Source organism: Heterocephalus glaber, unplaced genomic scaffold, assembly GCF_053883595.1.
Source record: "Heterocephalus glaber isolate CG9 unplaced genomic scaffold, H.glaber_assembly_v1.0 deba00001479, whole genome shotgun sequence".
NCBI lineage: Eukaryota > Metazoa > Chordata > Mammalia > Rodentia > Bathyergidae > Heterocephalus > Heterocephalus glaber.
The window spans coordinates 10,346,668-10,373,167 of NW_028258316.1; the positions used below are offsets into that span (position 1 = coordinate 10,346,668).

General features: G+C 37.8%; 1 protein-coding gene and 1 long non-coding RNA gene across 21 annotated transcripts in view; one reads left to right on the forward strand and one right to left on the reverse strand.

Annotated features, from left to right (window-relative positions):
* Nr6a1 (nuclear receptor subfamily 6 group A member 1) overlaps positions 1-26,500 on the forward strand; it is a 226,261-nt gene that overhangs the window by 74,753 nt on the left and 125,008 nt on the right. The gene's annotated exons all lie outside the window — the stretch shown is intronic.
* Positions 1-26,500, reverse strand: part of LOC110350177 (uncharacterized) — a 58,065-nt gene that overhangs the window by 9,697 nt on the left and 21,868 nt on the right. For 2 of the 5 annotated variants that reach the window (XR_015439745.1, XR_015439743.1), the window contains exon 2: positions 16,178-16,276. This is a non-coding gene — a long non-coding RNA (uncharacterized LOC110350177). Of the gene's footprint in view, positions 1-8,302; positions 12,361-16,177; positions 16,277-26,500 lie in introns of those variants that run through there. The other 3 variants (XR_002396589.2, XR_015439746.1, XR_015439744.1) reach the window with 3 other exon arrangements.

The following is a 26,500-nucleotide window of genomic DNA, read 5'->3' on the forward strand; positions in this document are numbered from 1 at the left end:
AAATCCCCAGCCCAGGAAATAAACTTTTAATGTTTTGTTTTGAGACAGGATCTCACTATGCAGTTCAAGATAGCCTTTGTAGCCTAGGCTGGCCTTGAACTCTTGGTGATCCTCCTGCCTCAGCCTCCTGAGTGCTTGGTCTACAGGTGTGCACCACCACACCTGGCTTGTTTTTAGTTTTTGAGGAACTATCGTACTGTTCTCCATATTGCCTTCACTATTTTATATTCCTATCATTAGTGTACAAGGGTTCTAGTTTCTTCATATCCTCACCAACACAGTTTTGTGTTTCTCATTTGCATTTTCCTAATGCCTAGTGATACTGAATATCTTTTCATGTGTTTACTGGCTATTTGTATATCTTAGGAGAAAAGTCTATTCAAGTCTTGTTGATTTTTAAAATTGATTCTTTATGGGGTTTTTAATTTGTTTTAGTTGCAGGAGGTCTTTCTGTATTCTGGATTTTCTTCCATTTTGGAGGTTGGTTTTTACTTTAATTGTGTTTGGGGCATAGAGGTTTTTACTTAAAAAATTTTTCTGGGGGGGTGAGCCAGGCATGGTGGTATACACCTGTAATCCCAGCACTTGGGAGGCTGAGGGAGGAGGGTCACTGTAAATTCAAGGCCAACCTGGGCTCCATGGTGAGTTCAGTGCCAGCGTGAACTATACTGCTTTTTTTTTTTTTTTTCAGTACCGGGGAGTGAACTCTGGACCCTGCGCTTGTGAGGCAGGTGCCAGAGCCACTGTAGCCTGAACTATAAAGGGAGACCCTGCCTCAAAAAAGCAAAAAAACCAAAACCAAATTAAAACAGAAACACTAAAACTGTTGGAAGAGATAATAGGTAGAACTCTTGAAGACACTGGTGTAGGCAAAGACTTTATGAACAAAACGCAGCCTGAACTACATAGCGAGACCCTGTCTCAAAAAACAAAAAACAAAAAGTTAAAAAAAAAAACAACTTTTTTACTGTTGGGTATGGAGCCCAGGGCCTTGTGCATACTAGATCACATATCCTTCCCTCCCCATCCCACTGGGGATTGAACTCAGGACCTTGGGCTTGTAAGGCAGGCACGGTGCCACTAAACTAAATTCCCCACCCTTAAATCACACATTCTACCACTGAACTATACCCCCAGCCCCAAGTTTGATGTTGACCAATTTACTTTTTCTTTTTAATATAGGATCTTGTTATGTAGTTCAGTCTTGCCTCAAACTCAAAGTGATCTTCATGTCTCAGCCTCCCATGTGCCCTGGACTAAAGATGTGCGCCACCACGCCTGGCTCCCAATTTACTTACTGTTTGTTTGTTGTTGTTGTTTTCCCTGGTACCAAAAAAACCCCCCCACCCCCCCACCCCCAAAACCATTTGGCCTTGCCTTCCTGTATAAGGCTCTAGTGTTGATCCTCAGCAACATGAAAAAAAAATTGACACATATTTGCCATATTTTCCCTGGGCTTTCTGTTCCATTGGTACATATGTCTGACACTGTTTTGATTACTGTAGTTTTATAGTAAATTTGGAAATCAGGAGGCCAGAGTTTTTTTGTAGCTGTTCTTTGTCAGCTTGAGAAAGTTTCCTTCTATTTGTAGTTTGCTAAAATTCTTTTGGGGGGGGTACCGGGGATCGAACTCGGGTCCTTGCGCTTGCTAGGCAGGCGGCAGAACCACTGAGCTAAATCCCCAGCCCCATGCTAAAAATTTTTATCATGAATATTTGTCAGATTTAAACTTTTCACATAATATTTCTCCATCTCAATATTTAGATTGTTAATGTGACTCACAGTTACTGCGTTCTGAACTAGCTTTACAATCTTTTTTTTTTTTTTTTTTCGGTACTGGGCATCGAATTTAGGACCTTGCCCTTGCGAGGCAGGCAGAGGAACCACTGAGCTAGATTCCGGCCCAGAGCCTGTGTTTTAACCTCAGTGCCACACTGCCTCCAGAAGCTTTTTTCTTTTTCCTTTTTTTTTTTTTTGGTACCGGGGATCGAATTCTGGTCTTTGCGCTTTCGGGCCATGCGGCAGAACCAATGGGCTAAATCCCCGGCGGGAAGCTTTTTTCTTTCTTTAACTCATTACATAGTGTTGTCATAAGCTGCCAACTGGTTTTCTAAAGTGGTGCAGAAGCTCCCCTCCTACTTCCGTTTGGAAGTCTCCGTCTAGTGGCTTGTTCTGGAAGCGCAGAGGCAGAACCTATGGCAATGCGCTGGTGTGCATTTCCACCAAGACCACCAGGTGGCGACAGACGCCAACTGAAGTGTGAAGAGCAAAGCCTGGACTGAAAAATCGCAGAAAGCTGTGTGTGCTTGCAAAAACTCATGGCTAAATAGAACAGAAAAACAAGATTTTTCTTTGGGTTTTTTTGTTGTTGTTGTTTTGGTACCGGGGATCAGGACCTTGTGCTTGCAAGGCAGGCGGCAGAACCACTGAGCTAAATTCCCAGCCTATGATTTTCTTAAAAGTAATACAGTCAGCATTCAAAATTTGAGAGAAGGGAGTTACACCTTTAGTTCATTCTAAAAGCACGTACAAAAAAATACATGGGACCCCGTTTTTCATCTCTCTTCTCTTGCCTCTCAAATGTCAACATCTTGGCTTATTCAGTGGATAGCTAGTAACTTTTCTTTGAATATTACAGTGAAGTAGAGCAGATCCTTAACAATAGGGGATCCGAGTTTGGGGAGTGCTTTTGGGCCAGGGGTTGAACACGGCATCTCACATGGACCTACATCCTCAACCCTTTAGATTTTCTTTTTATTTTGGGGACAGGGTCTCGCTATGTTTTTGAGCTTGCAATCCTCCTTCCTCAGCCTTCTGAGTAGTGGGGATTACAAGCATGTGCTACTGTGCCTGGCCAAGGGTATGCTCTTCTATCCAAGACTTAGAATCTATTTCCTGGGAGACTGCAAAAAGAGACATGAATGGGTCCATGCTGTCCTTTGCGTTGTAGACTTCATTCTTTTGGAGCTCATTTATGAATATTGTAATTTAAGATGTGGGTTTTTCGTATAAAAATGAAAATGGGAGAACAGATTTTTTTGAACCCAGAATGAAGAGGGTGTTGAAAAAAGGTCTGTTAAGGGGAATGTGAGATTCCAGAAAGCTATAGATACAACGTATGGGCCTATGATAATTAAAACAAAGGGATATTGTGAATTTCTAATGCTCCCAACTAAGAGAAGAAAAAGTTTCGGAAGACAGCTAGTCTGAAACAGTGTGAACTGGTCAGCCAGGGCAACTTGCTTGAGCGTGACATGGATGCCAATTCTTTTACTTCAGCTGACTTAGACTTATTAAAGACTTCATTTCCTACTTAACTTGCACGTTCCTGTTTTCTAGTTAAAAAGAACTCATTGGTAATGGACTTTCAAATGGAAATAAATTTGTGAAAAGAATAATATGTACGCTTCAGTAGTTGACTTATGGTTCATATTTGAAACAGTATAGTATACCTGTCACAGTGTAATTACTGAAAAATTTAAAAAGATACTGTTGATATAATAACCTATCATTATGCACAACATGTATCAAGCTAAGCTGAAAATGATGATGCTGAGTGAGCCATAATTGACAATTATAAAGGAAGAATAGCAATTGAAAACCACTAACTCCCTCAGTGGTGGTAATGGGATTCTTCTGAGAACTGTAAGATTTCCCACTGATTTTATGTGCGCATGCATTCACAGAAAGCTCTTCATAACTTGCTACCCATTTTGTGGCAGCCAGGCTTAGTGGAACACAGCTGAGTCTCTTGTTAATTTTGGTTTTTAAACTGAAGATTCTTTGTAATAATTTGACAGCTTACTCATAAGCAGCCTTATCTCACAGGGAAAAATGAATTTAGCATCAGTCACTTAGAGGGATAAATATTGGATGAATTCGTTAAAGGATTAAGTTTACACCTTGAGAATCATGGGGCCAATGGGTTGGGAAAGAGGAGGAGAAGATGGAAAAGTAGTTGCAGCCAAGCTAGGAGGAGAAGACTCAGTGCAGTGGCCATTAGTCCTGAGTGTGAAATAGATGAGGGGGTGTTTCTGACTGTGACTTAAACCAAAATCTCACTACTGGAGCTGGGGGGCGAGAGTGAGTCTATGTTTGTGTTTACTTGAGTATGCACACATGTTTATAACAAGGCCATGCCACTGTTGTCAGGATAACTATGTGATCAGTCCTATTGACATAATTATTATGTGAACCTAACTAACACCAGTGTTTCTTCCAGGAATTATTTTTCCATGTGTTGAGTAGAGGAAATACATGAAATCCTTCATGTATCTTGTTCTGGGACTTTTATTTGGTGTCCGGATGTTTTAGTATCTCAGTTGCCTAGCAGTCTGTTAATGTAGCTGAGATGGAGTAGAAAAAGTCAAGCCATAGCATCATTTTCACCAAAATAATCTTAATTGTGAGAATAAGAGATTTTCTGCCTCCCAATCTCCCTTCCCCAATAGTTCAATCGCAAGAAACAGAAACACCCTCAAGCTAGTTTAAAATGGAGATATTGTTGGAAAGTGTAAGGTTTCTCCTCAGGACCAAGGTCAGAGAAAGAACCAAGACCAAGATTTCTTTTCCATCTCTCTATGGCCATATGTAGTCTCCTCTGCTTTTTTTTTGGTACTGGGGATCGAACTCAGGTCCTTGCGCTTGCTCAGCAGGTGGCAAAACCACTGAGCTAAATCCCCGGCCCTCCTCTGCTTTTTTGATGCTTCTGGTATATACTTTTCTCTTTCTGATTGCTTCTGTGTTCATGATAGGAGAATGGCTGTACCTGCCCTGCTTGTCATATCTTTCTAGCACCTGTGCTCAACACAGACTAACTAGAGAATTTGTGCTCAGATTTAAATACTTAGGAATGAGGGTAAGCTCACATTGGATCATGTACTTCGTGTGCTTTGTCTGGTCCCTATTTGACTACCTGCCTGATGACACAGTCTTAAGTTTGTGTATGTATTTTTACCTTGCACACGATTGGCTCAGGGGCTTGATCAGATTATAAACACACATAGAAGGTACTAGGAACAATAATAAGGCTTTTGGGAAATGTGAACTGGAAATAACTTTCATGTGTGTGGATTTTTGCTTTTTGGAATTGAATCTGATTTCATAATTCTAGAATGACTTTATTCCCCCTGAATAGTTTAGGTGCTGTTGCACTTGGGTCTAATTCCAGGAAGATAGATTTGACTGACTGTTTAATTTCACTGAGATCAAAATTTAATCACGATGTTTATGAAAACATACTTGAAGAGATTCATTTTTGGCACAAGTGGGTGAGGAGGTCTGCAAATCCTCTCTCCCAAAAGCAATTATAAAACTGAACAGAAGTGTTAGACCCAACCAAAGTCTTAAAACATTTTATGGAAACCACTGAATTTGTGCCAAGAGCAGCAGAAGTTTGTATTGTTTGGGATTGTTCCCATGTCTCCTAGCTCTGACAGTGCAATGGGTAAACTAGGCTGGGGCAGGCCATGAAAACTAGCATCTTTCCTATTGCTGTAGAAGAGGTTCTCTTGGTTTGGAATATTGTTGTTAGAAGTTGTGGTCTCTTGGGGATGAGGGTGTAGCTCAGGATGGAACATTTGCCTAGTATGGTTAAGGCCCAAGGGCTTGATCCCTAGCACCAGAAGAAAAGAAGAAAAGAAGAAAGGTGATGATCTGCACGGCAGGTGAAATGGAGGCCCAGCAGGTCTGCTGGCTTGAGGTTACAGTTCTCTTTGAGACAGCAATCCAGGGCTTTCTTTACCAGGGAAGTCTGAGAGGTGAAGCAACTATAGAGGGCTTCATGAGCTCCCCACATGTTCTGGGGGGACCAGGGAATTCACACCAAAAGTTAGTATGAGTCCAAGGCATCGCACACATCCCTGGCCAGTGCAAGGGATATGTGAGAAAGCCCAACAGAAAGTAAAAACTGAAATAGCCTCAAAAGCCTAAAATGTGTGCTCTCCATCCCAGGCACAGATTCAGTATCAGAGAGTGAAAGTGTTCAAGATGGTTGGACTCCACCTCTGACCAGTCTTTCAGTAGTAATCTATGCAGACAGAGAGATGATCTATAGAATCAGGCTTCTAAATAAAAACAAAAGGAAAAAAAGCCTGTGTCGTCTGGAACTGTTTATTGCAGGAGAGTCAGGCTTCTCAGATTTAGTCCAAGAAAGGTAGTAAAAACAATACAAAAGGAAAATATATCATTACCATTATTTTGAATGTTCATTATTAAACCAAGAAAAAGTCTTTTAGAAGGTAGGACTCATTCAGGGGAAAACAACCAGTTAGAGGGAATTGGCTCTGGATGATCCCAAATGTTGGATTGGGCACACAGAGACTTCAGAGCAGTTATAATAGAGAGTTCAAAAAAATGGAACTGTATTTAAGGAAGTAGAAAAAAATTTGACAATAGTACAGAGAATCTCAGTGAAAAGAACTTACAAGAAAGAAAAAGTGGAGTTGAAAACTATAATTTCTGAAATGAAAAATTAAGTAGAAGGGACCAGTGGCAGGTTTGAAATGGCAGATCAATACAGATTATTTAAATATGAAGAACAGAGAGAAAAAAAAAAGATTGAGGAAAAATGAACAGAACCCATGAGATCTGTGGGATAACATCAAGTGTGTGTGTGTATATGTGTGTGTGTGTGATGAGAATCATAGAAGGAGAGGGGTGAGAGAACAGTACAGAAAATTATTAGAAAAAATAATGGCCAGAAAATTCCTGAGTCTGGTAAACATTAAAATATGTAGCTTCAAGAGATTTGATAAACCCCCAAGTATGATAAACACATCAGAGTCAAACTATTGAAAGACAGGGACAAAGAAAATATCTTGACAGTAGCCAGAAAAGAAGGATTCATTATATATCAGGAACAACAATAGAATTTGTAACTGACTTGAGGGATGATATATGCAATGTATAGAAAGAAAAAACTGTTAACCAATAATTTTATATCCAGCAAAACAACTCATCACAAATGAAAGGACACATTCCCACATAAAAAAGAATTTGTTGCTATTGGACCTGCCTTAAAATAGCAAAGGAAGGGGTTGGGGATTTAGCTCAGTGGTTCTGCTGCCTGCCTCACAAGGGCAAGGTCCTGAGTTTGATCCCCGGTACAAAAAAACCCCCACAAAAAACCGCAAAGGAAGTTCTTCGGGCTGAAAGAAATTTACACTCAAGTCCATGAGAAGAGATGATGGCTAGATATGATAAATATATGGGTAAATATAAATCTCTTCTCTTAGTATTTTAATTTTTGAAAAAAATGTAAGGTTGTATAAAGCAAGAATTATAATAGTATATTTTTGAGTTTATAACATATATGTGGGAGAAATAGAAAGGTGGACAGGAGACATAAAGAAGGTTTCCATGTATCTTGACTTATATTGTCTTAGGTAAAAATGCATATTGTGATGGTGAAATTAACCAGTAAGAAAACAACAGAAAATATGTAGTAAAAAAAAATCAAGGTAAGATTAAAAATGGTACAGTAAAAATACTTCACACAAAATAACATGGTGAAGAAGAAACAAATTTTTAAAAGATGGGATAAAAACAAACAGCAAAATAGTATGTATAAGTCAAGTTATGTCAATAGATACAGTAAATGTTTTTTTGTTTTTTTTTTTGATACCAGGGATAGAACTCGGGAACTTGCGCTTTCGAGGCAGGCACCAGAACCACTGAGCTAAATCTCCGGCCCAGATACATTAAAAGTTAATGGACACATTATTCCAAAAGTAGAGCGTGTCGGCCTGGGCTTTTATAAGCAAGATCCCACTGTACACTGTCAAAAGTAGACATAGCTTATATTCAAAGACACAAATGTTGAAAGTAGAAGGATGATGAAAGATAGATCATCCACACAATAGCCGTAGGAGAGCTGGAGTGACTTTATTAATACCAAGCAGAGTTCAAGGGATATTACTAGGGATAGGGGAACATTTCATAAAGAGGTAATTATGTGAGGCAAACATAGTTATAAAGACATACTCAAAAAGAGTCCACCTGGGCCGGAGATTTAGCTCAGTGGTTCTGCCACCTGCCTCGCAAGTGGAAGGACTCGAGTTCGATCCCCGGTACAAAAAAAAAAAAAAAAAAAGGTCCACCAAAATATATGAAGTGAGGGCCGGGGATTTAGCTCAGCGGTTTCGCCGCCTGCTGCGCAAGCGCAAGGACCCGAGTTTGATCTCCGGTACCAAAAAAAAAGTATACATATATATATATATATATATATATATATATATATATATATGAAGTAAAATTGACAGAAATTAAAGGAGAAATAGACAACTAAATAATAGCTATAGATTTTAATACTCTTAATAACTGATACAGTATTTACAGAGAATATTAACAAGGATATAAAATAACTCATCAATACTACCGAACAGTTTGACCTAATTCAGTTTTTGAACTATATGAAGAATAAACGTTTAAGTTCACAGAGAGCAATCTGAGAATATTCTGAGGGGCTGGGACTGCAGCTCAGTGGTAGAGCGCTTGGCTCGTATCTATCTGCATGGTTTTAGGTTTAATATCCAGCGCTCCAAAAAGAAAAAATAAAAGAGTATTCTGGGCCATAAAACAAGTCTTTGATTATTTTCAGTGGCTAAAATTATGTAAGATAACATCTATGACCACAGTGGAATTAAACTAGGTATCTATACAGAAAGAAATCTGTAATATCCCCAAATATTTGAAATTAGATAATACACTTACAGATCAAAGATGAAATTCCAAGGCAAACCGTAAAATATTTTTAACTAAATGAAAATGAAAACGCAACATACCAAAAACAACCCGTTTCCTAAATTTTTTTTTTGGTACTCGGAATCTAACCTTGGGACCTTGTGCTTGCAAGGCAGGTGGCGGCACCATTGAGCTAAATCCCCGGCCCCCCTTCCTTTTCCTCTATGGATTCTTCCATCTACTTTTCAGCCAAATGGAGGTAGGTTCTGGATCTAGAGGAAATCTTCGGTTTTTTTTAAAGACAAAAATTTTGAAATTAATTTATTAAATGTTGAAATTGTTGATCTTTATTGCTAAGCACTTGGAAAATACCGGAGACTATAATAATATAAATCACTGGTGATTCTTCAATTTAGAGGTGACGATTGTAACTCTTTTTGCTTCTAGTCTGTTTAAACATCCAGCCTGCTTTTTACCTTGTCAGCTAGTGCAGGTTTGATTGTACAAACACACTAAGAAGTTAGCATTTTGTTTGACAGATTTTGTCTTAAGATTTTTTACATGTATTCTTAAGCAATCATGGGAAGCAAATACTATTCTCTTATTTGCAAATGACACAGATTTAAAGGTTAAGTAACTTACCCAAGTGCATATATTTGATAAGTAATGGAATTGGAATTTTTACCCTCATTTAGCTCAGGGTCTTTACCACTATCTCTTCAGAAATCTTTTTCCAGCCATGACTCTCATGCTAAAATTATTCTCTGCAAAATGATCAGTAATTATTTTTTAATCCTTCCCCATTCTCTGGAGAGAGATAATAGCAACACAAGTGTGACTATAACTGTCTGCACTCAGAAGAGTAGTGGTGGCTTTAGATGGTGCCAATAAATGTTGTCAATAGCTGAAAGGTAGATGACAAAAAGTGTGGTGGCAGGAGAAGGGTAGGAATCCATTGTTAAACTAGTGAGTTAGGCTTTGCTTCTGACTAGCATTTACTTGCTCAAAAATCACCTGGTGAACTTATTAAAATATGGGCTTTAGGGAACTATCTAGGGCTCAGAAATCTGCATTTTAAAAAGCAATTCTAGGGCATCTGAAATGAACAGACATTTCTCAGACAAGTAGAAACAGCAAATAAACATATGAAAAAGTATTCAACATCACTGGTCATCCAAGAGATGCAAATGAAAACAACGCTGAGATTCTACCTCACTCCGGAAAGAATGGTGGCTATCAAGAATCACCCAATAGCCAGGGATTCCGCTCAGTGGTTCTGCTGCCTGCCTCACAAACACAAGGACCTGAGTTTGATCCCCAGTACCAGAAAAAAAGAAGAAAAAAAATCAACCAATAACAAATGCTGGTGGGGTTGTGGGGAAAAAGGAACCCCTCTCCACTGTTGGTGGGAGTGTAGACTGGTGTAACCACTGTGGAAATCAGTGTGAAGATAGCTCAAAAAACCCATTAGACCCAGCTATTCCACTGCTGGGTATCTTCCCAAAAGAATTAAAAGATTTATACCACAGTGATATATGTGCACCCATGTTCATAGCCACACAATTTGTAATAGCTAAAACTTGGGAACATCCCAGTTGCCCATTAGCTGGAGACTATATAAAGAAAACGTTTTTTTGTTTTTTGTTTTTTTCTAAAATGGATACTCTCCAGCCATAAAGAATGAGAAACTAGGGCCAGGGATTTAGCTCAGTTGTTCAGGTGCCTGCCTTGCAAGCACAAGGTCCTGAGTTCGATCCCTGGCACCAAAAAAAAAAAAAAAAAAAAAGGAACGAGAAACTAGAGACATTTATAGCCAAATGGATGCACATTGGGGCCATACTCTTAAGTGAAATAAATGAGGCACACGTGTAAATACCGAATAGTTTCTCTGGTGTGAGAAACTGAAAGTGTAAATAAGGATCAAAATTTATAATAGATAATGTGAAATAGGAAGAAAAAGTCCAGAGGGGAAGGGGAAGGGGAAGGGGAAGTAGAAGGGGTAGGGGAAAGGAAAGAAGGGAAAGGAAAAAACGGAAACACAGTCTTTGTAATTAGGGAGGGTTGGAGGGGTTGAAGGGAGAGCAGGGGAATAGGGAAAAAAATAAGAACTAAGATACATCATGTAAAGGTGCAGGTTTCCAATGATGAATGTCATCATATTGTATACCTAAAATGTACCAATAAACTTAATAATAAAGCAATTCTAGATGATTCTGTTATAAAACAGGGTTTGGGATGCACTGGCCTGAAGCTCTTGTTTTTCCTGAATTCTTATAGTTATTTTACATTTTTTCATTTGGCTTTGATTTATCTTGTTGGTTCTTTTCTCATTCAATTGTACTATTCCTTTCCGTCCTTGAGAAGAAAAAAAAAACTAGAAGGCTATATTGATAAGATTCTTCTCTTATTGCCTTATTTGACTTTTGCAGTGAGAATCTATTATCTTAGAGTTAAGTGTATGATAAATTAGTCAGAACTAAGGCCCATATTTTCTTATCATTAGCATGAAATATTTAATGGCTTATAGGATGTAGAGAATTGATATTACATTCTAATTTTTGTTAAGAAAAGTGTGTATTTCCCATCTCAAATATTTTTCCTATCTGAGGGATATGATTTACAAAGGTCAGAATTAATGAGTTATAGGTTTGGTCAAAAGACAGTTTTTAAGTACAGTTGAGCTATAATAACCAGGGCATTTATAGCATGACATACCATATAGCTATTCAAAAGAATAAGGATAATATGAAAGATTGTTGTGGAAGAATATCTGTAATATGTAGCTGAATTTGAAAAGGCAAATTGTAGAACAACGAGTATAAAGTGAACTCATTTTTGTTTAAACTACCACCCAAAATGCTCCAAATTATAGATATGTGTCTGCTTCTCTGTGCATAAAGTCTCAATGATACAAAATTTTAGATTATGATTTTTATTATCTTAAATAATTCCAAATAATAAGTTCATGTGTAATTTCCTCTGAGGGAAGGGATTTAAGATAATGAGGACAGATTTTTAACTTTTACTTTATTTGAATTTTTAAATAGCATGTGATTTTTTTTTAAATTTAAAAATTGAGCCGGGCATAGTGGCACATGCCTGTAATCCTAGCTACCTGTGAGGCTTAGCTAAAAGAATCTCAAGCTCAAGTCCAGATTGGGCAATTTTGCAAAAAAATAAAAGAAGCTGAGGATGTAGCTCAGGGTAGAGTGCCTCTGGGTTTAATGGTTTAATCTCTAGTACTATAAAAAAAAAAAGGTTGTTTTGAAGATATGATGTGATGTCAAGGTGTATCATTTATTTGCCCGATAAAATATAATTACCTTAAGACTAAAACTTTGAAAAAGAAAAAAGAAAAGGACTGGGGATTTGGAGTACTACCTTTGTATTAGAACCAAAAATATTAAGAGAGACGTTGGCTAAGTTCACCCAGAGGAACAGTAGCTGCCACACTCTGGTGACTCTGTGTGTGCTTTGGCTTCCTTGAGTTGTTTGGTCCGCAGTTTGCATTCATTGATCAGTGAGTCAATTTAGATTCAAACCCACCGACAGCAATGAATGTTGAGTGCAGCCATCAGTGCTTCCAGTTGGTGGAGTTGCCTTGGTCTTCCTCATCTTCTGGCTGTTCTTTTCCACATTGGTGTTTTGAAGTCTGTTGGTGTCTTAATAACCAGCCATCTGAGTGATTGAGGGCACATGTAATTATGGGTCAGTCACATTGACGCTAGAGCTTGGAGGTTCTTAAAGATGGAAAAACAGTGAGAAGACCAGAGCTTCTGGAGAGCCTCACAGGTGCTCTGTGACCACACAGGCAGTGCTTGGGTGGTGGTGACCCTTCTAAAGCTGAGGGACCCTGCTTCTTCTCTGTTGCCCACCAAGAACTTTGAGTGCTCTTGCAAGGTGAATTAGTGAAAATTATGTTTAGAGTTAAGTAATACCTTACATATATTGAGCCTTTGCTCTGTGCTAAGAGCAGTTCACAGCACTTTGTTTTATATGTTATCTCAGTCAATCTCAGAACCCCATGAGGTAGGTTCTCTTATTATCCCCCATTTTATATGTGAGAAGACAGACTCAGACACTTGCTCAGGATCACACAGCTAGTTAGAAGGTTGAGCCCAGATTCATCCCAGTTTTGTCTGGCTCCAGAACTAACTTTCTGCTTGGATTTTTTTGCTGCTTAAGTCTTCCCTTCTCCTTAATGCAAAATTTCCCCTTAATGCAAAATGTGAGAGAAATAGGAATAAAATATTTGCCTAGGTTTCATTCCAAAATGAAGTACGTATCTTTAATAAATTTTTTCTTGATATATTCTATTTCTCACCAGCATTGTGTATTCATAGGACATATTTAAGTTCATTAGGTATTATCATGGGGCTTTCCTTTACCTTGTTAAAATGAAGCACTGACTTGTTGAAATGTATCAGAAAACAAAAAACAACAAAAAAAAGCAAAAGCAAAGAAAACCAAAAATAGTGGGCAGTACAAATAGACAGGAACTGCAGAGATCACTGGACCACCTTTGGGGGATATGCCATAACACCGTGGCTGGTGATCTCATGTCACATGTGAAGGTACAGCCTAATCCTCTGCTTCAGGAAATGTAGTGTTGTCTGTAAGGACCCCAAGGTACAGTCAACGGTCAGTGGTTTTTTTAAATCCCAAACTCACCGACAGCGTTGAATGTTCCGTGGAGTCCTCTGAAGGCTGGCCTGAGGCCCCTCTTCAGCCTGTACCAGGGTCCCAGGGCCAATGAGCAGTGAGAGCACTACTGGCGGAGACAACATTTTTCCAGGTTTCAAGTTAAGAGTAAACTATGAAATCAATTTGTATTTAGCAGCAAGGTAATAAACTGCAAGATTGTAGATTGCAGTAATTTATATAATGAGCAGACTCATATAGATGTCAGAAAATGACTTTGATATTATTTTGTAATTCTGAAAATGTCAAATGCCCAATTTTACAGTAGTATTTTAATTATGAGAGAGCAGAGGTAAGAAAGATTAACATGTATTAGAGACTTACTGTGTACTAGGATTTGTATATTTTATCTCATTAAATTCTCATCCATGTTTTCCTGATGAAAAAAATTGAATCTTGGAAAGATAAAGCAATTTTCCCAAAGTTATGTAGCCAGAAGCCAAGGTTACAAGCCAGAACTTGAACATTAGACTAAATTATTTATTTTTCACAGACCATCCTTTCTCTTCCCTTGTCTACCATCAAACTTGCTATCTGGAGATAGAATCTTTACTGTAGAGCTAAATCAAACATGGAAATTTCCTCCTCTTTGTCTATAGTAATAGAAGGTAGGTTTGCTGGCAAAAGGTTTCATAGGAAGATGGAAGACAATTGACCTCCATAGTCAATGATCTCCCTAGTGAGAATCCTGGATCACTAAATTAGTACAGAAGTAGCAGTGATACCTAACAAGTTATTTTCCATTTTGAAAGGGCATAAAGTAAACAGGAATTCACCATCTAATGGAAAGCCTACACATTTTTTCAGTAAGGACCGAGTAACTAAAACATCAAGTGTCTTTGTTTAGTTAAAAAGGTATCAGTTCATATATGGCATAGTGGTTACTTTTTTTTTTTTCCCCTGGTACTCTGGGGATCTAACTTGGGTCCTTGTGCTTGTGAGGCAGGCGGCATAGTGGTTACTTTTGATTATTTCTTGAATGTCTGCTTTGAAAAATCTGGAAAATGAATTAATATCGACCTGTTTAGAAAATGGGGTTTATAATGGGAGGTGTCCAGGAGTGCTCAGTAGGAAAAGGGCTTACAAAACTGCTGGCTAAATTGAGGTTAATAATAAAATAGGGGGGTGGGCCAGGGATTTAGCTCAGTGGTTCCATCGCCTGCCTCGCAAGCGCAAGGACCTGAGTTCGATCCCCAGTACCAAAAAAAAAAAAAAATAATAATATAGGGATAGTTATTACTATTTGCTTTAGGTTTAAACATTAAAAGGTTGATTGTTCTCAAATTCATTTTGATGATGATGATGATGATGATTTTCTGATACTAGGGATTGAGCCCAGGACCTGGTGCAACTGCTCTACCACTGAGCCATACTTCTAGCTGTCAAATTCATTTTTTGTGGTTTTGGTTTTTTTTTTTTGGTACTGGGGATCGAACTCGGGTCCTTGCACTTGCGCAGCAGGCAGAGAAACCACTGAGGTAAATCCCCGGCCCTCAAATTCATTTTTTAAAACAAGCCAACTACGTTAAGAAATTTCCAGGTATAGTGGCACACACCTGTAATCCCAGGACTTAGGGGCCTGAGGCAGGAGGACTGCAGCAAGTTCAAGGCCATCCTAGGTTACACAGTTCGTTCAAGGGCAGCCTGAACTACATAGCAAGACCCTGTTTCAGAAAACCAAAAAAAGATAAAAGAAATAATAAATAATAATAAAAACCACTGAGAATTTGGTTCAGATGTAAACTGTTTTCATTCTATATTAGTTTATTTCATTCTCCTTCAAATTTCTCCAGTTTGTCTACTTTGTTGAGCTTTCAGTGATATGATTTTATTGCAGACCAAGAAAAAAAATTTTTAAAAATTAAGCAACTGTTACTATTTAGTATTTTAAAACTCTTTAATTGATTTATTTGTTTATTTTTATTTATTTGTTTTTTGGTACTGGTGATTGAACTCAGGACTTTGCACTTGTGAGGCAGGTGCGGCACCACTGAGCTAAATCCCCGGCCCTTTAATGGATTTATTTTAAATGATTTTTACTTTGGACTGATAATGTGAAGAAGTGTCAAGCCTTACACCAATTGGATAAATATTCAGACTTTTAAAAAAACACTGATTTGTGCTGTATCAAGCCATTCAATGCTCGCAAAATACCATTCCTTAAACTCAGGATTCTAGAATGCTTTTCATAGCCTTGAAAAACAATAGAAGAGTGAAAGGTAGGTTTCTGGAATGACATAGGAAAATTTCCTATTGTATTTGAGATAGTTAACTTTCATGGCATAGAGCCTGGCATGGTGGGCAACACTCCTGTAATTCCAGCACTCTGCAAGTTGAAGCAAGAGGATTGCTGTGAGTTTGAGACCAGTACATGTTAAGTTCAAGGCCAATCTGAATTACATAGCAAGACCCTGTCTCAAAAAACAAAAAACAAAACCTTTCATAGCATAAAGGCCTTTATCATTTTTATTCTTTCTTTAGGTCCTTAACTTTATAGTTTTTATTCTTAAGCAGGTTTAAGGCAGATTAGGTCTTTTAAATGAATTTGGCTAAGAGGATTATGTACTCCATGCAAGGATAAAAATCTAAAGGATTAAAAAAGTTAAGGGTTAAACGAGCCAAGATTTTTTTTTTTTTGTACTGGGGATTGAACTCAGGACCCTTTGCTTGCAAGGCAAGCGGCAGAACCACTGAGCCAAACCCCCAGCCGAGCTAAGATTTAAGCTGAGCATTTAATAAGTTGGTCTCAAGTCTGTCTGAACTCACCATGCCATTCCTTTATCATTTCACTTACCTTCTTTCTTTTCCACAGATACCATGAAATATGGAAACCCACATTTCTCCAACTTGGAGCTGTAAATGTTTTCATAGTCTTTCAGGGCCTCTTGCTATACTTGGAAGAAACAAGAAGTACAAACTCAATGAAACAGTATATTTGAGTGATTAATAATAGAAGAGTCACTGTCTCAGGTGGCTGTCTGGCAAGGTACTTCTCAAGCACTGTGCAGTTAGCCCCTCTAGAAGCATTTGGGGTCAGGCTGCTAGCCTTGAGGTTTTGTTTTGTGGTAATGGGAATTGAACCCAGGGCCTTATCCCTGAGCTACATCTCTACCTTTTTGGTTTTTTTAACCTTTAAGACAGGTTCTTGCCAAGTCATTAAGTTACCCAGGTTGGACTCAAACTTGTGATCCTCCCACCTCAGTCTCCCAGAGTGCTGGGATTACAGGTATGCACTACCATTCCCCCAAGGATAAATTTTTAAATTTTAAAGATGACAGCAGTATGTCAGCATGAATCTACATCCTTTTCAGCTGCTAGTTGTCTGCTCTGTTCTTTTGATTCAGCATTAGACTTGTAGGGGTCCTTTCTTCTATACTAGCCCTTGTTCTTGTGGAGCCCAGTTGCTACCCAGGGAACTGAACACAGTACAGCTGATGACAAAGGTTGATCCACATGCTGGTGGGATATGCTGCAAACCACCTCAAGGGAGAATGAGAAAGGATTAATTCTGCCTGGACCTGCTAGGAAAGATAGATCAAAATAGGTCACATTTGATCTGGCCTTTAAAGGTATAGTTGAATTTTTACTAGACAAAAGGAAAGATAATTCCAATAGAGGCGAAAACCATGCAAAGAAAATCCTAGAGGTAGGAAGCTCAGGTAATGGTGAGTAGTGAGATTAACCTCTCAGTTTCAGTTAATGCCTTTTTTGTTGTTGTTTTGTTTTGTTTTTGTGGTACTGGGGATTGAACTCTGGACTTTGTGCTTGCGAGGCAGGCACAGCACCACTGAGCTAAATCCCCAGCCCTAGTTAATGCCTCTTAAAACAGGAGGCCAATAGCACTTGGCCTTGTAACACACACAGCTTTGAAAATTAAATGAGGTTACATATGTGGATGAGCATGTAAGTGTAATTGCTAAGTTCTCTCTTCTCCCATTGCTCTTGTTGCATAGGTGCTGAAATAGAATAAGTGAAGTACCTTATTGTAACAGTCTTCCAAATTGCATAATCTTTGGCTTTCTTTTTTTCCTTTAAAATTACCATGATTTAAAATTTTTATATATTAACTGTTTGCAGAAGCATTATTATGACATACCCAAGAACATAGATTTTGAGGCCAGAATTGTGATTTTGCAATCTACTGGCTTTGTGGTCTTGGGCAAATTACTTTACTTCTTTGTTTCTGCTTCCTTATCTATAAAATGGAGACAATGATAGCCTGAACCTAATAGAACAGTTGTGAGGGCTAAATGAGTCACTGTGCCAAATCTTTAAAACAACTCATGGCACAGGTTAGAAGTTGTGTGTATTTTTGTTATTTTAAAATTACTTAAATTAGTAAAAGCATTTATACCATCATTTATATGTTTTGCCCAACATTTGGCTTCTAGTCCATGGACATAAAAGTACCGGTTCTTTCATGGTTAAAAGAATTTATGACTAGCTAAAAACATTTTTGAAATTACTGTAATACCACTTTCTTTGTAAAGTTTTCATTGGCATAATATTCAGTTTCCTTAGTCTGTAAAATGAGAATATGAGTAGCTACTTTGTTGATTGTGAGAATTAAGTTAGATAATATAATTTAAAAATCTTTGGAAAGCTATGGATTCTCTCTCTAAATACATGCACCTAACCACAAAATTTTGAAGCAGATTCAGTTATGGAATCTTAAGAGCTCATCCATCGCCTCCCAGGAGGTTTGGTCTATGAGGTTCTCTTGCTACCTTTGAGGGACCTGATCTTTTCCTTTCTAGCAATGGTAACCTGCCAGCCATGATGCTGCTCTTGCTATCATCTGGTCACACCTGCCACACCCTTCCTTGTACCACAACCTGTGTGGTGAAACCAGATGGCAGTGGTTCCTGGAAAAGTAGCTATTTAGACATCACCAAGTTCTGTAATAATTACAGATAACACCATTAATTGCTAACTTGGTGATTGTACATTTACAGCTTCTGAAAGAAATTGCCAGATGAGAAGTCACAAATATTTGAATGAATGTTAACTATCTTACATTACAATTTCTTATCTTCCTCCTCTTCCCCAGCAGCTACTTGGTTTGTGACTACTAATTCTAGTTTTAAGTTAGGCTGAAAGAGGGTGGGATTTCAAGGCATGCTGAATGTAGTGTTTACTGAATATTAGAAAGGAGAAAAGAGAAAACCCCAAAGATTGTGGTTCTACATGGGGATTATTGTTACTCTTATATTTAGTGTGCTGAAGGTTTTACCAAATCAAGGGAAGGAATGGAAAATTAAACTCAGTAACTTAGAACTTTACGTTTGATGTAGGTTACTTCAGATATTGGGGATGATTCTGGAAGGTAGGAGGAAGTAGGCAAGCCAAGTCAATGAGATGGCAAAATGTCTTAGTACTAAACGCAGTAATTTTTTCAAATGAGACATACTTCAAAACCTTCCAGAACACTCTCAGGGCTACCTGAGTTCTCTGCCCCAGAGTTAAAGTGACTTCATATGTCTGAGATATTACTATTTTAGGTTTTGCAAATTTATAGGAAGCAGTACTTCATTTCTCCATGGTAAATTAGTTCACAGGATATCTGCAGTCAATGAACAGCTCTTCTAATTAACTCAGTCTTTCTTTTTTTTGCAGTCATGAAACTTTGATGAAATATCAGCAGTAAGACTAAGTATTTCTTTCTCTGACCCATTATAGTTTATTGGGTTAAATTAATCATTTGGCACCTTATACTTTAAAAACTTCTTAAAAAGTTTATTATTGCTCTAGGTGGATTATTGCTTGTTTTAAGGCATCTTAAGTTATGGATAAGTAGACTTACTTTTTTTTTCATGACAATTTTTAGTTATCCTTAACATTTAGGGAGAAAGCTTTTTGTATGTTACTTTTCTTGACTATTTCCAATAAATAGTTGAATATTTACAACATATAATACCTTAAAACCTTTATTTCTGAATATTCTGTAGAAAATCTATACCTGGATCTACCTCATACTTTCATAAATGAGATAATACTAATTATACTATAATACTAGGTTGAACAAGCTATTAATACTTGAAATACTACTTTTAGACATTCCTGAAATGGCTAACCTGAAATTGGACAATCCCTGGTTTTTCAGTGGGAATGCTAATCACAGATGGGGAAACATTCTGGGTTGAAAGAATAGAAAATGAAGCTTCAATACACAGTTTTACAATTTAAAAAAAGTAACATGAGCCTTAAAGATCATTCAGTCTAGTGGATTCCAAACCTGACTTTGCATCAGAATTAAAAGTGTAAGTGGTAGGGCCGGGGATTTATCTCAGTGGTTCCAGCACCTCCCTGGCAAAGAAAAAGTGTAAGTGGTAGAAAAATGTAGCCTGTTAGCAGTGCAGATTCCTAGGCATCACCCCAGACTTAGTAAATCAAATTTTCTAGGAGTAGGTTTTATAGTTTCGAGAGGTCCCCAGGTGATTCTGAAGTAATCATTTCATGGACTTTTGGAACTTTATGATATAGTCTAAAAATCTAAACAGAATGAAACAAACTTAGAAATGAAGATCCTAAATCACACAACAGGGTTAGAGTTGAAATCCTTGAATCTAGATGTATGTAGTTTTACTTATTAAACACTACCCATATGAATAAAGCATGCCTTCTACAGAAGTTTCCTTATGTTCTATTGAGCACCTGCAAAGTACCTTGCCTTCAAGTCTCCTTGACAGGTCCAACATCTTAGCTGTAGGGATGCACACAGAACTCTTGGAGATGGACTACTGATGTGGACTTGGTATGTTTTTTTGAAGCATTTGACTAAGTAATGCTGAGTGGTGTTGACTTAAAAACCATCCATGGTACGAAATGAGAAATAGCTGTTAGGTGATCAAAACTCTGTGATGATCCTCTAGGCTCTGACATTTATCAGCCACTGTTGCATTTTACTACTTTTCTCTAATCAAAAGTGACTACTGCTGGATGGAAGAAGTTCGCAGAACCTCTGGCTGCTCTCTGGGGAGGAGTTTATTTTAATTGCCAATGAGAAGGTAGGCATGATTTTAATAAAGATCAAGAACTTCCAAATCTGTTTCTGCTTGGGCTCCTGGCCAAGTGTCCATCCTCAGGAGGGAGTTGGTGTCAGCTGCTGCCTTGTGACTTGAAGGTATTTCAGAAAAGCCAAAGGCATTACAGAAGCCTTTCCTGAGTTGGCAGGTGGGAGTGGCACCAGGAATCAAGGGCTGACACATGCCATCAGACTATAAAAAGTGGATTTTGGACACTAATAATGACTTTTGTCAAGGCTCGGTCTGATAAAGCTAGGAGGACTCAGGTTGGGGCCTCATTTGCATAGGAAGGGATTTGGAGCTTAAGAGGACACATGCCAAGAGTTTTTGCTGTCCTGATTTTGTCAATGATGAATCCTTTACCCTTGACTTCTGTCACTCCTTTTTAAAGGATGATAATGCAAGTACTGGATGGGTGAGGTAGAGAGGTAGCTTGGTTATACTTGGCATATCTCCCTGTTTGCTTGTTTTCTTCCAATTTTCTCTATGGAACAGAATTTGAAAGGCCACATCTAGGCTGCTGTTTTGTTCTATCTGTATCTGAAGGCATACTGGGCTATAGTCATAGGTGCTTTATTTCCACAAGTGCCACTTTGCTGGTGACCATATACATATTGATTGGCAGTTGTGGGAAGTTAAAGTATTATTTAAAGTAAAGTGTTGTTTTTCAGATCTCAGCGCTGTCATTTTGTAGCTGTGTGACTTTTCACAAGAATAATTTTTTTTGTTTGTTAATTTTATTTTGAGACAGAGTTTGTTAAGTTGCTCATATTGACCCTCAACTTGTGATCCTCCTACCTCAGCTTCCCAAATAGCTGCAATTACAGGAATGTATGTGCCACCTTGCCTGACTTGGCAAGGGTAAGTTTAACCTCAGTTTCTTATCTGCAAAGTGGAAATTAGTAATTAATTTTACTTATATCACAGAGTTGTTATGAGAATTAAATGAAATCAGGAATATAAGTGTACCTGGTGTATAACACTCAGATTGCAGTTACTGTTATTATTGTAATTATTTGTTCAAACTTGTTTACTTAGAAGTGTCTCTAAAACATTGTCTCGAGGCTGGGGATTTAGCTCAGTGGTTTTGCTGCCTGCTGCGCAAGCACAAGAACCCAAGTTCGATCCCCAGTACCAAAAAACAAAACAAAACAAAAAACATTGTCTTAGTGAGCAGAGGAATTGTGTAAAAAGAACTTAAATTGAAGTCAGGGCACCCAGTCTACCTGTTACTTAAATTATTATACCTTTCTATAGCGAAACAAATTATACCAGCCAAAGCCAAACAAAATCAGGACTTATAAGATCTCTTGCCACACAGAATCATCTGTAGAGCAGTGTTTCTTAAACTTTTTGGACTGAGGACCTTTTATATTCATAAAAATTATTGAGGTTCTCAATTACTTTTATCAAAAGCCATATATTTTTAGTGTACAGAAATTAAAACTGATAAATTTTAAATATTTTAGTTTCTTGAGAAATTAAAATGAACCCACTATAAAGTAACTCTGTGTGGTGCAGTGCTGGGGGTTGAACCCAGGGCACATGCTAGGGAAGTGCTCTGCCACTGAGCTACATCCTCAGCCCTACCTAAGTAACTTTTTAAAATTAAAAAAAACAAAACTGTAAGGATATATGCTATGGCTTGTGTTTACTTGTCCCCACAAAGCCTCATGTGTGGTCATAGGTGGATCTTCTTCTGGAATTGCTTCATCATGCAATGCTAGGCTCAAGGGCACTAGGATTGAGGGTGTGAGTGCTACTACCCTAAGTAGTCTGGATAAGATAAAAGAGGCAGAAAGACATTGCTTTTGCTGTCTTATGTAGCCATGAACTGTTGCCCGTCTGTCACCCTGCCTTGAACTGAAACCTCTATGAACTGTAAGCTGAATAAACCTTTCCCCTTTAACGTTGGGTATTGGGTATTTTGTCTCAGCATTGAGAGAAAAGTAACTATAAGACAATATATTTTTAAAAAATTTGCTAGAAGAATGCCATTTAATATTTTACAGATCTCTTTAAGTATAACTTTATAAAAGACAGCTATTTTCAAATCTCTATGTTACAGTATATTGTTTTGGTTGAAATACATGAAGAAATTCTGCTCTCATATCAATATGTAGAGAAAAAAAGAATTTTAATAGCCTTTGTAGATAATTGAGCTTATTTTTCACAGTCATACCGTATTGCAGTCCTTGATAGTTTTTTTTGTACCAAGATCAAACTCAGGACATTGCACTTAATAGGCAGGCTTGGCGCCACTGAGCTACATCCCTGGCCCAGTCTTTGATGTATTTTTTTTTTGTTGTTGTTGTTGTTGTTTTGAGTCAGGGTCTCCCTTTGTAGTTCAGGCTGGCCCCAACTCACTATGTAGCCCAGGCTGGCCTCGAACTTGCAGTGAAGTGATCCTCCTGCCTCAGCCTCCCAAGTGTTGGGATTACAGACCCGGCTTTTGATAGTTTTTAAAAGGCTAGTTATGGTCCGGCGATTTAGCTCAGTGTTTTTGCCGCCTGCTGCGCAAGGACTGGAGTTCGATCCCTGGTACCAAAAAAAAAAAAGGCTAGTTATGGTGTAGAATCTAGAAGCATACTAATGAATTTTTCATATTCTACTTTATTAGCATAATAAATGGAAGTTTTACTCAGGTGTGTTTTTTTTTTTTTGGTACCGGGGATCAAACTCGGGACTTTGCGCTTGCAAGGCTGGTGCCGGGACCACTGAGCTAAATCCCTGGCCCCTACTCATGTGTGATTTTATAACATGTTGCATCGCTCATTTCTAAATCACTCATTCAGCGAGTTATATCAAAATATCAATTTTGTTAATATTACTGTTTATTTTATCAGAAACATTTTTAACAATTGTGAAGTAGCAGAGTTCACATTAGCAGATACAGATTTTCCAAAATTACAACTTTTGCTTAAAAAGCTTATATTTTATTGTTGGTAACAGCAATTCCAGTTGTTGAAGTACCATGCTCACAACATTTTTAAGAAAATATCTGTCAAATAATGTAATTCTAAATATTGATAGTTTGTCAGTAAATTGTTCTTTTAAGTAAAGTGGCAGTCCATGAAAAATTGGCCATTTCAGCTTGCAAATCCCTTTGAGGCAACCACTGTGCAGAAGTGCTTTATGTATACTTCCCATTCTGTCACACAAAACATTTAAATATGCTTAAGGGTCAAAATTAAGTAAAATTGGGCTGGGGATTTAGATCAGTGGTTCTGCTGCCTGCCTCGCAAGTGCAAGGTCCCGAGTTCGATCCCTGGTACCAAAAAAAAGAGTAAAATCAATAAATGTTGCTGCTTTATCAAGGATAGTCTTAAAACAATTTTTTCTTTTTCAGAGTGTGTGTTAATGACAAATACAATGACTATTGGTATATTTTGGTTCCGTTGCTTGATTGGTACTAAGGCCAGTAGTGTAATCCCATATTGGCTTTACATCATTGGTGCAAATGTCAACTTAGTGAAAAGGACAAAAAATATATTAGAATTAGTACAGAGATAGTTTCGGTTTTGCAAACTTTCTGGAAGGGTTATGGGATATCCGTGGACCATGCTTTGAAAACCACTGGTGTGGAATCCAAAATGTTAGGAGATTTGAAGCAAATGGTGGAAACTTCCCTAGCTCCTTCCCAGTTAACACTCACAGTTGCCTGTAGGTTTTGGGGAGAGGATAGCAATCTCTAGTACATTGTTTTGGCATCTTCCTGGGGGTTTAGCAAAGCTATTGTGGGATTAGTTTGTGTACAAGGGAACTCAATAAAGATCTCAAGCAATGCAGATTGCCTAAATGTTATAAGAAATAGCCCCTTTTCTTGAGCATTCTTTCAGTGTTAGGCATCATGACACGTATATATAAACACATACATGCATATATAAATAAGTATATTTAAGATATGAATAATTCTGTATAATACATAACTCAGTATTTTCTTTTACGATGTGAATAATCACCCTAAAATCTTGTCTATTCTCAAAGTTGCAATGTGCATCAAATTGGGGTGGTAGGTGTCAGACACTTTATTTCCAACTTCTGAGTTTGAAAAATAACTCCTCTACATTTGCTAATGTTGATTAAATGGTGCCCCCTGACTCTTTTAAAGATGATTCTATGACAAGATAAAGGTGTCTGTGGGTGGGTATTGACTTGATACTTGATACTATATTCACTTTTTAAATTTTTTTATTTTTTATTTTTATTTTTTGGGTACCGGGGATTGAACTTGGGACCTTGTGCTTGCGAGGCAAGCACCGGAACCACTGAGCTAAATCCCCGGCCCTGTATTCACTTTTTTATATTAAGGGAGATTGAAGAAAGTACAAATCCAGCTTGCTAGTCTTGTTAATATTAGTCATTTTACAGCTTAATAAATCAATTTGAAGAGCAAAGGTTTCGTAAGCTATCATTCACAGTAAAACTAGTAACTATAGGTAATTATTCCCATCTCGAAAGTAAACCATGATCAGAAGCAGCCAATTAAGGTAATAATTGCTGGTAATTGTGATTTTTGGACATTGTCTATAAAACAATTATTTAAAGATTAACTTATAAGGGACTAACCTTAAAAAAGTAGTTAAGAGGGCCAGGGATTTAGCTCAGTGGTTCTGCCACCTGCCTTGCAAGTGCAAGGACCCGAGTTCAATCCCTGGTACTAAAAAAAAAAAAAAAAGTAGTTAAGAGTCTTCAGTAGAAATTTGAGGTCTTGTAGAAGAGGCAGAGTAGTCTGGGGCATGGTTGAAAAATACAGTGAGTATTTTAATTTTTTTTCGGTACCGGGGATCGCACTCAGGACCTTGCATTTATAAGCCAGGCAGTGGCACCACTGAGCTAAATCCCCGGCCCCTTCATAAGGCATGTTTAGTGCCTTTCCTCCTAGAATGCCCTAAGTATATCTGATTTGCTTCTAGGAAATTGTTAGAACTGGGTCATCCTTTCCCTTTGGAGCTTTCTTATATTGTCTCAAAATTTTATTTCCTTAGGAAGTCTTTATTGCCCTATATGAATGTAACTGATTAAAGAAATTTATCCAAAAATTTCCTTCTTAACTTTCAAGGATATTTGATTACATAAATGAACTAGTGAAGGTTTTGGTTGTTAGAAGTAGAATCTTATTTTTTTTCTGTACTGGGGATCCAACTCAGGACCTTGCGCTTGAGAGGCAGGCCTGGTGCCACTGAACTAAATCTCCAGCCCATAGAAGTAGAAACTTTTTATGCTGTCCCAGAGGATGGAGATGAGGAAGGCATTTCTCAAATCACAGTTTAATCCATATTAGTCCAAGGGGCTGGAGGCGGGCAAAACCTTTCCATGAAAAAGCTATTGAGTAGAAGCTTTTAAATTTGTGTTTATATACTGAGGCTGAGATTGTGTAGGGATCTGGCACATTTTGGAGGAATATTAGCTTTTAGGCCTGAGAGCATGATCTTTAAAATGGTTATGAACTTTAAAGAAAGTGTAATTGGAATGAGGTTAATTCAGGCATGGACATGCAGGGTTTAAGTATTGAATATTCTCTTAAAATGATTTTAAAATATAGGGTGATTATAGGCTTTCTTATTCAAGAAGTAGTCTAATACATTTTCTTTAGGGTTTAAGTCAATACAAATTTCCGTTTTTTCTTTGGTGGTGTTGTGCCAGCATTTTTAGTCTTCTGTTCGTTTGAAAATGTTGGGAGGAGCTGGGGATATTGTTGAGTAGTAGACCATTTGCCCTAGCATTCTTGGGACCCTGGGTTCATTCCCCACCAGTGCACACATGTAAATGTTGGGAGGCTTATATGCCCTCTAAATACATAAAGTCTTCTGTGTTTTATGTAGAGTCCTTCCATTTAACAGGGTTAGTGTAACCAAAATATGTATGATTGAACTACATGTTTAGAAAACTTAAAATAGGAAGGTAAAAAAACTGAAATCTGATTAATAGCGATAAAAGGAAAAACTAACAAGGGAAAAATAATACTATTGAGATCAGATGGCAGATACGTTTTTGGGGAGAAGAATCATGGGGGAATATTGTGGGCTAGTATAAATTTGTGTTGTATCTTTTCTTGTTATTGTTGTTATTGTTTTTGGTACTGGGGATCG